Genomic DNA, 16395 nt, shown 5'->3' with positions numbered 1-16395 from the left:
GCTGTGTCCAAGTACTCACTTCCTCTGATGAGGCTCTGCCTCTTAAAGGTTCCACAAACCGCTCAGACAGCACTAGTACCTGGACAGCAAATATCCACAGACATGAGCTGCCTATAAGAGCTACTTTACAATCATTTGACAATAATCAAGAACCAGTATTCTCCAGGAACTTGCTATGTATCTGTACAGCTTCCTTTCCCACTTCATCCTTATGCACATCTTTTTTTTTATTAAATAAAATGTTTTATTATGTGAACCCTTGTGGTGAGAGTTATACATGTCACACGGTGGACACATGTGGTGTAGGTCAGAACTTTCCTTCAACTAGGTAAATCCTGGGATGACTATCTCCCCAATTAACTGTTTTGTTTAGCGTAGGATCTTACAGAAGACCTTTAAGGAGAAACCAAGAAAGCATTTGAGGAACTTAAACTCAAATTTCACAGCTAAGGAAGGAAGCTACTAGTTGGGGCTCTACGTTGTATTAATATGGTACACCAGGACCCAGAAGATTATGACTCCCAGAAGATTTATTTCATTTCCAACAGCTTAAGATTGTCCTAATTTTTTTTCTGAATTATTCTTGGAGAGACATGAACAAACATCTACTCACCCAGCCCTAATAATGAACTGACCAAAGAATACCATCAAATTCCCACTTGGGGCCAGGAGTGGTAGTTTAAACTTTAATCCCAGGAAGATGGAGCTATACAGTAAAATAATGTAATTAAAAAAACAAAAAGATCTGGGACCTGAGAGAGGGTTCAGTGGTTACTGGTCTTAGGGAGCTATTCTTGCAGAGGATGGAAATTCAATTACTAGCTACCACACCAGGAAGCTCACAATTGCCTGTAACTCCAGCTCCAGACTATTCAACATCTCTGGCCTAAGTGGGCACTTCATTCATTTGTACAATCAACTGAATAAAGCTTAAAAAAAAAAAACTAACTTGATTTGATCCAGTGAGTTTTATTGTGGATGATTTACAGGAAGATGGGTGAGGAGTTGTTTATGGGAGCAGAAATAACTCAAAAGTTATATTACTAAAAGCACAGCTGTCATCCCAGCACAGGTGACAGCTTACCAGAGCTAGAAACCCAGACAATACCATACTACCCACAGGCAGCTCAGCATGCTGGAAAGTATAACTCATAGGTAGTTCAATTGATCTGAGCCACTTCCAATCAATTTCGCTCATCTCAGCTGGTTTGAGAGTGTGTCTAGGTAATGCTGACCACTCTTTTTTTTTTAATTTTTTATTCGATATAATTTATTTACATTTCAAATTATTTCCCCTTTTCTAGCTCCCCACTCCCCGAAAGTCCCGTAAGCCCCCTTCTCTCCCCCTGTCCTCCCACCCACCCCTTCCCACTTCCCCGTTCTGGTTTTGCTGAATACTGCTTCACTGAGTCTTTCCAGAACCAGGGGCCACTCCTCCTTTCTTCTTGTACCTCATTTGATGTGTGGATTATGTTTTGGGTATTCCAGTTTTCCAGGCTAATATCCACTTATTAGTGAGTGCATACCATGATTCACCTTTTGAGTCTGGGTTACCTCACTTAGTATGATGTTCTCTAGCTCCATCCATTTGCCTAAGAATTTCATGAATTCATTGTTTCTAATGGCTGAATAGTACTCCATTGTGTAGATATACCACATTTTTTGCATCCACTCTTCTGTTGAGGGATACCTGGGTTCTTTCCAGCATCTGGCAATTATAAATAGGGCTGCTATGAACATAGTAGAGCATGTATCCTTGTTACATGGTGGGGAATCCTCTGGGTATATGCCCAGGAGTGGCATAGCAGGATCTTCTGGAAGTGAGGTGCCCAGTTTTCGGAGGAACCACCAGACTGATTTCCAGAGTGGTTGTACCAATTTGCAACCCCACCAGCAGTGGAGGAGTGTTCCTCTTTCTCCACACCCTCTCCAACACCTGCTGTCTCCCGAATTTTTAATCTTAGCCATTCTGACTGGTGTAAGGTGAAATCTCAGGGTTGTTTTGATTTGCATTTCCCTAATGACTAATGAAGTTGAGCATTTTTTTAAGATGCTTCTCCGCCATCCGAAGCTCTTCAGGTGAGAATTCTTTGTTTAACTCTGTACCCCATTCTTAATAGGGTTGTTCGGTTTTCTGGAGTCTAACTTCTTGAGTTCTTTATATATATTGGATATTAGCCCTCTATCTGATGTAGGATTGGTGAAGATCTTTTAGCAATTTGTTAGTTGCCGATTTGTCCTCTTGATGGTGTCCTTTGCCTTACAGAAACTTTGTAATTTTATGAGGTCCCATTTGTCAATTCTTGCTCTTAGAGCATACGCTATTGGTGTTCTGTTCAGAAACTTTCTCCCTGTACCGATGTCCTCAAGGGTCTTCCCCAGTTTCTTTTCTATTAGCTTCAGAGTGTCTGGCTTTATGTGGAGGTCCTTGATCCATTTGGATTTGAGCTTAGTACAAGGAGACAAGGATGGATCAATTCGCATTCTTCTGCATGCTGACCTCCAGTTGAACCAGCACCATTTGTTGAAAAGGCTATCTTTTTTCCATTGGATGTTTTCAGCCTCTTTGTCGAGGATCAAGTGGCCATAGGTGTGTGGGTTCATTTCTGGATCTTCAATCCTGTTCCATTGATCCTCCTGCCTGTCACTGTACCAATACCATGCAGTTTTTAACACTATTGCTCTGTAGTATTGCTTGAGGTCAGGGATACTGATTCCCCCAGACTTTCTTTTGTTGCTGAGAATAGTTTTAGCTATCCTGGGTTTTTTGTTGTTCCAGATGAATTTGATAATTGCTCTTTCTAACTCTGTGAAGAATTGAGTTGGGATTGTGATAGGTATTGCATTGAATCTGTATATTGCTTTTGGCAAAATGGCCATTTTAACTATATTGATTCTACCGATCCATGAGCATGGGAGGTTTTCCCATTTTTTGAGGTCTTCTTCCATTTCCTTCTTCAGAGTCTTGAAGTTCTTGGTGCTGACCACTCTTATACACTTAGAGAAGAAAGGCCTAGAGAATCTGAGGGAGAGGCCTAGAGAATCTGGTCAGTTTCAGGAACTTCCTGAAGCCTTTGAATTCTTCCTGCAGGTTGACTGTTTTGCCTCCTTTCAAACACCCTGTATCTTAAGCAGCTTCTCTTCAAGGTCAAAGGTTTTTATTGAAAGCCTGGCAAATCTAAAGCTTTCCCAGAGGCCCTGATGAAAGGGCAAAGGGGATTGGCTTCTATGTCTTTGCAGATTGGACAAGTTTCAGGCAGGGAGCAAAGCCAGGGCCTTGAAATTGTTGAAGTTTCAGTTTCTGGGAACTTGGCATTTCACCCCTGAAGAGACTGGCATTGCCAGTGCCAAGGCTGCTTTGTGGTAGGTCTGTGTTGCACTTGAAATATCCTGTGTTCCCTTTGTGAAACATTTCTTGATTACCTTCCTTCTGACTTCATCCCATTGTATGTTTATTTTCTGCTGATTTTGACCCATCTCACCTATAAACTATATGTAAGATACTATATTTCTTTTGTTTGTTTTTGGTTTTGAGACAGAATATCTGTATAGCCTTGGCTTTCCAGGAACTCATTAAGTAGATCAAACTGACCTTGAATTCAAACATATGACTCCCTCTGCCTCTCAAGTATAGGTATGATAGGGTGAACTACAACATATTACCTGATACTGCACTTCTTAATAAGTTTCCATGAGACTCAGCTTGTGCAAGACCTCCTGATTTAAATCTATTTTATGGTCTTTATTTTATCATCACTTGGTCCTTCTTCTTAGGACTCTGTCACTGAGGAAAGACCTGCTAGTCTGGGTTAGTTTTAATGTTGGAGGAAAATGCTATACAAAACCTACTTTACTCTCTGTTCCTCTGATAAACAGCATGAATCAATGTATGGTGTGGAGTGGAGGCGGTTTTTTCCAGTTTTCAGGTTACAGTCCATTGACAACGGAAGCAAGTGCAGGAAGTCCAGGCATGAAAGTGGAGGTAGAAATTGAAGCAAAGATCATAGAAGAGTGCTGCTTACAGGCTTGTTCCTCATGGCTTGCTAGGCCTTCTTTATTACACAACCTGACAACCTGCCTAGTGGTGAAATTACGGGGTCCCCTCAATCATTAATCTCATAAATAGCCCCCAGAGACTCATCTGAGAGGCAAATCTGATAGAGGCATCTTCTCAATTGAGAAGATCTTCTTCCACATAACTCAACCTTATATCAGCCAGACCAAAGGTAAGTAGGTTTACCTTCCAGAGAGAACTAAGAAAGAACAGCCAGGGATGGACCCCAACAGGTTGGCACTAGAAACAATCACCCTGAGTGAGGTAACGCAGACTCAAAAAGACAAATATAGCATGTTTTCTCAGATATGTGGGTGTTAGTTTTTAAGCTTTACATATGTGAGCTTCAATCTAAAACAATCACAGAACTTAGGTAGGTAGTAATTGACCAGGGCATGGGAGGGGATCTTCCCTGGAAGGAGAAATAGAATATAGTGTGTCAAAGAAATGAAGGAGGGGATAGAATGGAAGGATTAAGTGGGGAGGGATGAGAGGGCAAGGAAAAAGGGATGTAGGAATGGAGAACACACTCCAAAGGCCTTTGAACCCCCCTACTGCAGAAGCCTCCTGTGGGAGTTTAAGGGGAGGTGGAGAGTTCCTGTGAGCTTAGTCACTGGGAAATGACAATATTTGAGGAGGATACTAGGAGCTCTAAGTCTTTCTCTGTCTTCTCTCTCTCTCTCTCTCTCTCTCTCTCTCTCTCTCTCTCTCTCTCTCTCTCTCTCTCTCTCTCTTCCTCTATCTGCATGAAACTCTCAACTACTTTCAGCATCATGCCTGTCTGTATGTAACTGTGCCCCCTGCTATGATAGTAGTGGATTGAACCTCTAAAACTGTACGCCCGCAGTCAGATGTTTTATTTTATAAGAATTGCCTTGGTTATGGTGTCTCTTCATGGTAACAGAGCAATGACAAAGACAAATTCCTAAAATATGTAAATATATGAATGGTATTTAAATGGAGTCACCTAACAATAGGAGATACATAATTCTAACTAGTTTACATATGCCAACAAATAAAACCAGCATCAGAAAGGGGTTACGCCTTCATGATTCATAGGCCAAATGGGCCCCGTGACTTTCATTCCCACAACAGCACAGGCTATTGTCAAAATGATTAGTTGCTCTCCACAACCTAAGGGAGTGGGGGGCTAGAAAAGGGGAAATCATTTGAAATGTAAATAAATTATATCGAATAAAAATTAAAAAAAAAAAAAAAGAGTGGTCAGCACTACCTAGACACACTCTCAAACCAGCTGAGATGAGCGAAATTGATTGGAAGTGGCTCAGATCAATTGAACTACCTGTGAGTTATACTTTCCAGCATGCTGAGCTGCCTGTGGGTAGTATGGTATTGTCTGGGTTTCTAGCTCTGGTAAGCTGTCTCCTGAGCTGGGATGACAGCTGTGCTTTTAGTAATACAACTTTTGAGTTATTTCTGCTCCCATAAATAACTCCTTACCCATCTTCCTGTAAATCATCCACAATAAAACTCACTGGATCAAATCAAGTTAGTTTTTTTTAAGCTTTATTCAGTTGATTGTACAAATGAATGAAGTGCCCACTCAGGCCAGAGATGTTGAATAGTCTGGAGCTGGAGTTACAGTCAATTGTGAGCTTCCTGGTGTGGCAGCTAGTAATTGAATTTCCATCCTCTGCAAGAATAGCTCTCTAAGACCAGTAACCACTGAACCCTCTCTCAGGTCCCAGATCTTTTTTTTAAAAATTACATTATTTTACTGTATAGCTCCATCTTCCTGGGATTAAAGGTTTAAACTACCACTCCTGGCCCCAAGTGGGAATTTGATGGTATTCTTTGGTCAGTTCATTATTAGGGCTGGGTGAGTAGATGTTTGTTCATGTCTCTCCAAGAATAGTTCAGAAAAAAATTAGGACAATCCTAAGCTGTTGGAAATGAAATAAATCTTCTGGGAGTCATAATCTTCTGGGTCCTGGTGTACCATATTAATACAACGTAGAGCCCTAATTAGTAGCTTCCTTCCTTAGCTGTGAAATTTGAGTTTAAGTTCCTCAAATGCTTTCTTGGTTTCTCCTTAAAGGTCTTCTGTGAGATCCTACGCTAAACAAAACAATCAGTTGGGGAGATAGTCATCCCAGGATTTACCTAGTTGAAGGAAAGTTCTGCCCTTCACCACATGTCTCCTCCATATGACATGTATAATTCTCACCACAAGGGTTCACATAATAAAACATTTTATTTAATAAAAAAAAAGATGTGCATAAGGATGAAGTGGGAAAGGAAGCTGTACAGATACATAGCAAGTTCCTGGAGAATACTGGTTCTTGATTATTGTCAAATGATTGTAAAGTAGCTCTTATAGGCAGCTCATGTCTGTGGATATTTGCTGTCCAGGTACTAGTGCTGTCTGAGCGGTTTGTGGAACCTTTAAGAGGCAGAGCCTCATCAGAGGAAGTGAGTACTTGGACACAGCCCTATGGGCTAATAGCCTGGTCCAGCTTCTTACTCTCTCTCTCTCTGCTTCTTCACTGCAGTGTGACCAGAGGCTCTGCTCCTTCTATAATACCTTGCCTGCCTCGATGGAATTTATCCCTTCCAACTGTAAGTCAGAACGAACCTTTTTTTCTATTGAGTTGCTTTTGTCATGGTATCTTATCCCAGGAATAGGAATATTGCAGCTTTTGTTGAGAAACATGAAGTAACTAAGCAATGCTGCCAAGTCATGGCCAGTTCCTTGTGTAAAGCAGTGGAACAGGAAGTGAGGGTTGGGTAATTGTGTGTTTTGATTAAGAACATGACCTTTGTCTCTTCATCTTTAAGGAGACTTTAAGGGAAAGATATATTAAGACAACGAAAAATAACTTGTCAAAGAGTTGAGCAGCCCTATTTCTGCTGGTCTTCAGAGGTGTGATTCCTTGGGGATATTATACTTTAGTGACAAAGAGTTGTTTGAAAAATATTATTAGCTATTGTTAAATTTCTACATGATTTCCAGATTATCTTTAAATCAAAAGGTGTACTTTGCCTTTAAAGTCTTCAAATTACACAGAATACCAACACTTAGGAGATTGAGGCAGGATGGTATCAACTTTGAGGTCAACTTGGGCTTATAGCAGGATCATGTCCCTAAGGCAAAATAAAAACAAATGGAAAAAAATGAAAGCCTTCCGTGTACTGCAGCTTTTGCATATAGATGGGTAGAGGACAAATTGCACCCTGGGTGTGAGTGATCAGTGTATAGTGTATGAGAGATGCTACAGCGAGGACCTGTTCCACCCTATCTACAGGTATGCACTGAGTACTCCTGTGGGGTAACGGCAACGCTGAGCATGCAGACAAGGACCTGAGGACTGGTCATAGCAGACAGTGAGGTGTTCAGAGGTTCCCTTTGGTCTAAGTAGTGATTTACTTTTCAGAAGTTCTCTCAGTGGATGACCTGTGGCGTGAGCCAGCTGCTGGGGTAATAGAGAGAGGTTGATGTAGACTAAATTGGTCTTTTGCTGCAAATTGTGTTGGATGATGACCAGAAGAACAACATCATCCATTAGGAAGGAACAACGGGAATGAAAAGATCTCAGGTCTAGTAAACCAGATGGTAATGCTCAGGGGAATGATTAGAAATGACATCCAAAGGGAGGAAGCCATTGGCATTACTTCTGAAATTTCAAATGATATGATAACTAATGCCAATTACTGGTTATAGGTCTGTTGCACCAACTCCTCAAACTGTGAAACCACTAGAGCAAATTTCTAATTTATTTTAGCCTTGACTTCTGGTGACACAAACACAGAACTTACAGTCTCTTTAGAGCAATAAATTTTGTGATTGTTGTTTCTTTTTTTTGAAAAGCATGTTCTTTTATTGAAAAAGGAAGTAAAACATTTCAACATTTTATGATAAAATTGAGGATTTACTTATAAATATTTCTGATTAAATAGAAGAGATACTTAGAAAAACACATTAAAATTGTCAATTTTCATGGAAAAATGAAGAGTAAAGTATTAGATGTGAAAAATATTGCTAAATTAATTGAAAAAAGAAATAGAAACATTTCATGATAGAATTGAAGATTTAGGTGGAAAATATTTCTGATATAATTGTAGAAAAATATGTCAAAATCAAAGATTATCCTGGAAATTTTTATGTAGACATAATAATGTTAGCCATAAAAGTATTCCTAAGTTGATTGAAAGTGGTATTATAAACATTTTCTGATAAAGTTAAAGATTTACATGGAAAATATTTCTGATAAAATTCAAGAAATATATAGAAAAACATTAAAATTGACTATTTCATGGAAAAATATACAGATAAAATAGTACACATAAAAATTCTGTCTAAGTTATTTGAAGATGAAATTAAAAAAATATTTTGTGATAAAATCAGAGAATTACATGGAAAACATTTCTGATAAAATAGAACAAATACATAGAAAAACATATTAAAATTAAAGATTATCATGAAAAATAATGCAGATAAAATGGTAGACATAAAAAAATTACTAAATTAATTGAAAGAGCAATTACAAACATTTTCTGATGAAATTGAAGATTTACATGAAAAATATTTGTGTTTATCTATGTCTATTTATTGGAGAATTGAGTCCATTAATGTTAAGAGATATTAAGGAATAGTGATTGTTGCTTCCTGTTATTTTTGATGTTTTTTTTATGCTTGTGTGGGTGTCTTCTTTTGGTTTGTTGGAAGATTACTTTCTTGCTATTTCTAGGGTGTAGTTTCCCTCCTTATGTTGGCGTTTTCCAACTATTATCCTTTGTAGGACTGGATTTGTGGACATATATTGTGTAAATTTGGTTTTGTCATGGAATATTTTGGTTTCTCCATCTATGGTGATTGAGAGTTTTGCTGGGTATCGTAGTCTGGGCTGGCATTTGTGTTCTCTTAGGGTCTGTATGAGATCTGCCAAGGATCTTCTAGCTTTCATGTTCTCTGGTGAGAAGTCTGGTGTAATTCTGATAGGTCTGCCTTTATAAGTTACTTGCCCTTTTTCCCTTACTGCTTTTAATATTCTTTCTTTGTTTCGTGAAATTGGTGTTTTGATTATTATGTGATGGGAGGAATTTCTGTCCTGGTCCAATCTATTTGGAGTTCTGTAGGCTTCTTGTATGTTTATGGGCATGTCTTTCTTTAAGTTAGGGAAGTTTTCTTCTATAATTTTGTTAAAGATATTTACTTGCCCTTTAAGTTGTAAATCTTCACACTCTTCTATACTTATAATCCTTAGGTTTTGGTGTTCTCTTTGTGTCCTGGATTTCCTGGATGTTTTGGGTTCAAGCTTTATGCATTTTGCATTTTCTTTGACTATTGAGTCAATGTTTTCTATGGTACCTTCAACACCTGAAATTCTTTCTTCTTGTATTCTCTTGTTGATACTTGCATCTGTGACTCCTGATTTGTCTCCAAGGTTTTCTATCTTCAGAGATGTCTCACTTTGTGATTTCTTTATTGTTTCTACTTCCATTGTTAGATTTGGGATGGTTTTGTTCAGTTCCTTCACTTGTTTGTGTTTTCCTGTAATTCTTTAAGGATCTTTGTTTTTCCTCTAAGGGCTTCTACCTGTTGACCCATGTTCACCTGTTTTTTTTTTTAATTTATTGATATATTTATTTACATTTCAAATGATTTCCCCTTTTCTGGACCCCCACTCCCCGAAAGTCCCATCAGTCCCCTTCCCACTTCCCTGTTCTGATTTTGTTCTATACTGCTTCACTGAGTCTTTCCAGAACAAGGGGCCACTCCTCCGTTCTTCTTGTACCTCATTTGATGTGTGGATTATGTTTTGGGTATTCCAGTTTTCTAGGTTAATATCCACTTATTAGTGAGTGCATACCATGATTCACCTTTTGAGTCTGGGTTACCTCACTTAGTATGATGTTCTCCAGCTCCATCCATTTGCCTACGAATTTCATGAATTCATTGTTTCTAATGGCTGAATAGTACTCCATTGTGAATATATACCACATTTTTTGCATCCACTCTTCTGTTGAGGGATACCTGGGTTCTTTCCAACTTCTGGCAATTATAAATAGGGCTGCTATGAACATAGTAGAACATATATCCTTATTACATGCTGGGGAATCTTTTGGGTATATGCCCAGGAGTGGTATAGCATGTTCACCTGTTTTTTTAGGGAATTATTTATGTCCTTCTTGAAGTCCTCTATCAGCATCATGTGATGCAATTTTAAATCAGAGTCTTGCTTTTCTCGTGTGTTGGGGTATCCAGAACTTGCTGTGATGGAAGAACTGGGTGCTGATGTTGCCACAAAGCTTTGGTTTCTGTTGGTAGCATTCTTGTGCTTGCCTTTCGCCATCTGGTGCTGGTTGGTCTTGCTGTCTCTGGCTAGAACTTGTCCCTCCTTTGGGCCTATAAGCCTGTCAGTACTCCTGGGAGACCAACTCTCTTCTGCAGGGTCTGTGCACAGAAGGTTGTGGAGCAGCCTGGATCCCCGGTGCAAATGGCAGCCTGAAGACCTCTGTCCCAGCATCTCCACTGATCATATGCCCTGTATGCTCCTAGGTGTTCCCTTCCAGAGGGAAGGTGGAGATCTCACCTCCACACTCAGAAGTGAAAGCACTGCTGGGAGATCACTCTCTCCTGGTGGGCTATGCACAGAAAGCTGTGGAGCTGCCCTGCTCCCAGGTGCAAATGTCAGCAGGAAGACTTCTGTTTTAGAGCTATTCTTATGGTTGTGCCTGGAGGAAAACACTCATTATCCCAACAATCAGGAAGTGGAGATAGAACTATTAAGGAAACATGGTCAGTTCCTGCCTCAAAGTACATATTCAAGAAACAATCAAAATCCCAAGTAGGCAGTTCTTCTGCTAGCGCCATGCCTGGTGCTGTCTTTGAAGTGTACTAAGAAACTACTTTTCTTTCTTAATGAAATAAACCAGCAAAGAATATGATGTAATGAAGACATAGGGTGTGCATTGTGGATGCATTTGTAGGGTCTGGATAAATTAGTCTGAAGTTAGTGAGGAAACCTTAATAGCCGGACTAGTCCATGGTACATAGTGTATTGCCATAACTAACCCTGCTAATTAGAAGCAAGAGACAATTTGTGTGTGTGAAAATGCACTTAGAGATTTTAGAAGGAAAAATTCTCACACTTGTGGGAATATGTAAACTTCCATTATTTATAAATTCTACAACAGTTTAATCAAATGCCTGATAAATATGATTGGATAAACTATGACATATATGTACCGAAATATCACTTTAATAAGGGAGTGTAAGTACTGACACATGCTCTCTTGTGTGTGTGTCTCATGAAAATATTATGTTAAGTGAATGTCACCAAATAGGAAGACTCATATTACTGTCTAGTTTTGTGAAATGACAAGATTATGTAAATGTAACAAGGCAGATTAAATTAGGTACCCACTGATGGGCTCTCTACTTCCTGACTGAAGACAGGATTTGACTGGCTGCCTCAAAATCCTGGCACCATGATTTCCATGCCAGGGTGACTATGCTCTATGACTGTAGTCTCCAGTCCAGAAAGTTTATATTCTGTCATGGGAAGGAGTTAAAATTCAGTCCAGTCTGGCCAGTTCAGGCTTTTCTGAAATAACTTGGAAAGAATCTTTTACTTTTCTTTTTCATTAAAATAAAAGATTGATTGATTTTATGTGAGTACACTGTAACTATCTTCAGACACACTAGAAGAGGGCATTGGAACCAATTCAGGATTATACAGATAGTTATGAGCCACCATGTAGGTGCTGGGAGTTGAACTCAGGACCTCTGGAAGAGCAGTAAGTACTAACTGCTGATTCATCTCTTCAGTCCCTCAAATATTTTTCTCTAGATAATTATCTTTTAAAATATTATTTTACTTATTATTTGAAAGTCTCAAGTATCTTTTTTATTAAAAACACATATATCATTTTATAATATATATGTTATATCTTTTAAAACATTTCCCAAAATGTATTGACTGCATATATTCTGTGAGTTTTTGTGTTAAAATTCTTTGCTATTTTATTTACAATGCTTTTAAAATTTATTATTCGAGATTTAATATATCCATGTAATGTACATTGGCCACATCCTCCCCACCCCTTTAATCCTGCTCACACACCCCATACAGGTTTTTTCCATCTTCATTCTCTCCCTTTCTTTTTTCATAATCAACTGAGTCCAACTAGTGCTGTCTGTATGTATATGTAGCCATCCTCTCCGTCACAGTGGACCTACAACTGACCACACCCCTGGAGGAAAACACCTGACTCTTTCATAGTATCCATAAACTCCCAATAAGCTATTCTGTTGGGACTGGACTTTATGAGCCCCTCCCTGTCTATGCTGGAATTCTGACGGCATTAAGGTTATGAGGCCTTGTGAAACTAACAACAGCTGCCATTGAGTTCATGAGTTCAATGTCCATGTCATATCTAGAAAACCACATTTTACAGATTTTGTCCTCATTCTCTAGAATAAATAGAATAATAGAAAAAAAGAAAAATTACATGTTTAAAAAAATTACACAAGCACACACACACACACACACAAAGTGGTGATTTTTTGCATGCATGTCTGTTCAACCAGGCACATGTCTGGTGACCATGGAGGCCAGAAGAGGGCGATAGATCTCCCTGAAACTGGAGTTAAAGACCACTGTGAACTGCCATATGGGTGCTGGAAATGGAGCCCAGGTCCTCAGGAAGAACATCCAGTGTTTGTAACCATCAAGCCCCCAAAGCTACAGTTACTGAGTTAGAACTAAGAAAGTTGGATAAGATTAGCAGTGCTGCATCGTGGAGCTCTGTAAGTAACAACGTGATCTTTTATGGAGATAATTATCCTGCCCATCTTCTTAGCAGACCTTCTGGGGGATCAGATTTCCAGTGGAGCAGTCTCCTGGCTGGGTGATTGACAGCCAGTCTGTTGGATTAGCTCTTAAATGGGGACACAGTAATATGTACTGTTCTAATCATTGAGCAGATCAGAATGTCTGTAAGGGCAGGGAAGTGCAAAGGGAGAACTCAGATGAGGGGTTAAAAAATACTGTTTTCTCAAGCCCTGATTCCAGTGCTTTCTCTAGTAGGTAGCTAAACAATTTATAAGTAGTAGCAAAGCCAAAACCATTTGTGAAAGGAACCCAGAGGCTTCTGTCTCTGTCTACTGTTATTTAACTTTGTAGGTGCCCGTGATGCCCATGGCTGTGCTTGCTGAGGTTGCTCAGTGGTAGGGAAGTTTCCTACTAAGGAAAAGGCCCTGGGCTCAATCCTTTACACACATGTGGACCACTGGTGGAATTAAGGGCTTGGTTATTGCAAACCATTTAGCCCAAGTAGAGAACCTGGGCCCAATCCCTAACATTCATATGAGTACATTTATGTATTTGATAATGGGATAATGAAACATTTAACTAAGTTTATAAAATAAATTCTCTAGCACCTATAACAATAATCATGTTCCTGGGCTGGAGAGATGACTCAGCGGTTAAGAGCCCTGACTACTCTTCCAGAGGTCCTGAGTTCAATTCCCAGCAACCACATGGTGGTTCCCATCTTTAATGGGATCTGATGCACTCTTCTAGTGTGTGTCTGAAGACAGCTGCAGGGTACTCATATAAATAAAAGAAATAAATAAAAAATTAATTATGTTCCTGAGTCAGAAGAATAGGCAATAGAGTGGAGGAGTAGATTTCAGAGATTACCTTGAAAAGTAGCAGCTGTTGAAGCCTGGAAACTCTTACTGACCTGGGCTGCATTCAACCAAAGGAGCAAGGTAAATAAGTGCTTGCTTTTCAGTTGCCCTGGGAGAGGCTGAGACTGTGCACATATTGTGTAGAACGTCATGCAGAACTGTCCCCTTCCTCTCTTAGGTTTGGGTCATGATCCACGACTGGCACCATGCTTTATTTTTCCAGCTCTTTTTCCTTTTTATTAATTAATTAAATTATTTTTATACTCCATATTTTATTCCCCCCACCCATGTCCACCCTTAGACTTCCACATCCAATACCTCCTCCCAACCCCCTGCCTCCACCTGGATGTCTCCACTCCCACCCCACTTGACCTCTAAATGCCCTGGGGCCTCCAGTCTCTTGAGGGTTAGGTACATCATCTCTGAATGAGTACACACACACACCCAGTCCTCTAATGTATGAGTCTTAGGGGCCTCATATCAGCTGGTGTATGCTATTTCTTTGGAAAGATGTCAGGGGTCCCGATTAAATGAGATTGCTGGTCCTTCTACACATTTGTCCTTCTCCTCAGCTTCTTGCAGTCTTCCCTAATTCAGCAACAGGGGCCAGCTGCTTCTATCCATTGGTTGGGTACAAATATCTGCATCTGACTTTTTCAGCTGCTTGTTGGGTCTTCTGGAGTGAGGTCATGCTTGGTCCCTTTTTGTGAGCACTCCATAGCCTCAGTAATCATGTCAGGCCTTAGGACCTCCCCCTAGAGCTGGATCCCACTTTGGGTCTGTAGCTGGACCTTCTCTTTGTCAGACTCCTCTCCTCTTCCATCCCTGTAATTCTTTCAGAGAGGCACAGTTATGGGTCAGAACTGTGACTGTGGGATGGCCCCCCTCTCTCTCATTTGATGCCATCTTCCTGCTGGAAGTGGGCTCTATAAGTTCCCTCTCCCTACTGTCAGGCATTTCATCTAAGGTCCGAGTTCTGAGAGTCTCTCACCTCCCAGGTCTCTGGTGCATTCTGGAGGGTCTCCCCAGTCTCCTGTCTCCTGAGGTTGCCTGTTTCCATTCTTTCTGCTGGCCCTCAGGGCTTCAGTCCTTTTCTTTCACCCAATACCAGATTAGGTTCCCCTCTTCCCACCTCTCCCCACCAGGTCTCTTCCTCCCTCCCATTTGTGATTGCTTTGTTCTCTCTCCCAAGGGGACTGAGGTGTCCTCACTTGGACCCTTTAACTTGTTGACTGTTTTCAGTTCTGTAGTCTGTATCTTGCATAATCTGTTCTCTTTTTGTGGCTAATATTCACTTATTGCTGAGCACATACCATGAATGTCCTTTTGGGTCTGAGTTACCTCACTCAGGATGATATTTTCAAGTTCCACCCATTTGCCTGAAAAATTCAGGATTTCTTCGTTCTTAATAGCTGAGTAGTATTCCATTGTGTAAATGAACCACATTTTCTGTATCCATTCTTCTGTCATGAGACAACTGGGTAGTTTCCAGTTTCTGACTATCACAAATAAGGCCACTAGGAACACAGTGGAACGTGTGCCTCTGTGGTGTGGTGGGGCTTCTTTTGGGTATATTCCCAAGAGTAGTAGAGCTGGATCTTCAGGTAGATCTATTTGCAATTTTCTGTGGACCCTCCAGATTGATTTCCAGAGTTGTTGTTGCAGTTTTCAATCCCACCAGCAATGGAGGAGTGTTCCTATTTCTCCACAATCTCTCCAACATTTGTTGTCACCTGTGGTTTTGATCTTAGCCAATCGGATTGGTATAAGGTGGAATCTCAGAGTTGTTTTGATTTGCATTTCTCTGATCACTAAGGACTTTGAACATTTTGTTAGGTACTTCTCAGGCATTTTGTGATTCCTCAGTTGTGAAATCTCAGTTTAGTTCTATACCCATTTTTTGATTGGGTTGTTTGGTGTTTTAGTAATTAGTTTCTTGAGTTCTTATTTGTCTTATTGAATATGTCCTTTGCCTTACAGAAGCTTTCCAATTTCATGAGATTGAATTTATCAATTCTTGATAATAGAGCATGAGAACATCTGTTTTTATATCGAGGTCCTTGATCCACTTGGACTTGATCTTTGTACAAGGTGACAAATATGGGTCTATTTTTATTTTTCTACAAACAGGACTGGCACCATTCTCAACTAATCAGAATCTTTCCTTTATTAAACTATCTACTTGCCTGGATCTATCCATGTGCCCCATACAATCCATTGTAAGCAAGAGTGCCATGAAACCACAGAACTGAACCACTCTGTGAGTAGGAAAGAAGTTTGTTTGGGAAGTTAAACTTTTAGATGTTCTCATGGAGGGTAGAGAATAGAGTAATGGGAAAAGCTCTGCCAATCTTAGGGGAACAGGGAGGAGAGGTGTGGGTCAGAACAGGCTGGGAGTTACTGCGAGCAGTTTGCGATATTAGGAAACAGATGACATGTCATAGGTAGTGGTAGGGTGTTTCCAGGTAAACAGAACTCTGTCTTTGGAGATTCCTGAGGAAGGCAGAGTTTAAGCTTCTGTTTCCTCAATAACCTCCATTTTTCTGGCCAGAGTCCTGCTTGAGTTAGGACTTTGTTACTAGCAGTACTGTTTTGGGGGCTCCCTCCTGACCTGACAGAGTTTACATGCAGAGCACTAGACCTGAGAAGTGAATACAAGAACAAGAGTTTTACAGAAGCGAGT

The 16395-nt window shown here is 40.1% G+C and overlaps 1 protein-coding gene across 3 annotated transcripts in view; it reads left to right on the top strand.

Annotated features, from left to right (window-relative positions):
• Positions 1 to 6514: 6514 nt before the first annotated feature.
• LOC127666607 (baculoviral IAP repeat-containing protein 1a-like) overlaps positions 6515 to 16395 on the top strand; it is a 54146-nt gene continuing 44265 nt past the window's right edge. For all 3 annotated transcript variants that reach the window (XM_052159537.1, XM_052159538.1, XM_052159539.1), the window contains exon 1: positions 6515 to 6634. The gene's annotated coding sequence lies outside the window, so the exon portion shown is untranslated. The remainder of the gene's footprint in view (positions 6635 to 16395) is intronic.

Source organism: Apodemus sylvaticus, chromosome 16, assembly GCF_947179515.1.
Source record: "Apodemus sylvaticus chromosome 16, mApoSyl1.1, whole genome shotgun sequence".
NCBI lineage: Eukaryota > Metazoa > Chordata > Mammalia > Rodentia > Muridae > Apodemus > Apodemus sylvaticus.
The sequence above is the reverse complement of the archived record's forward strand: the minus strand, read 5'-3'. Positions and strand labels throughout refer to the sequence as shown.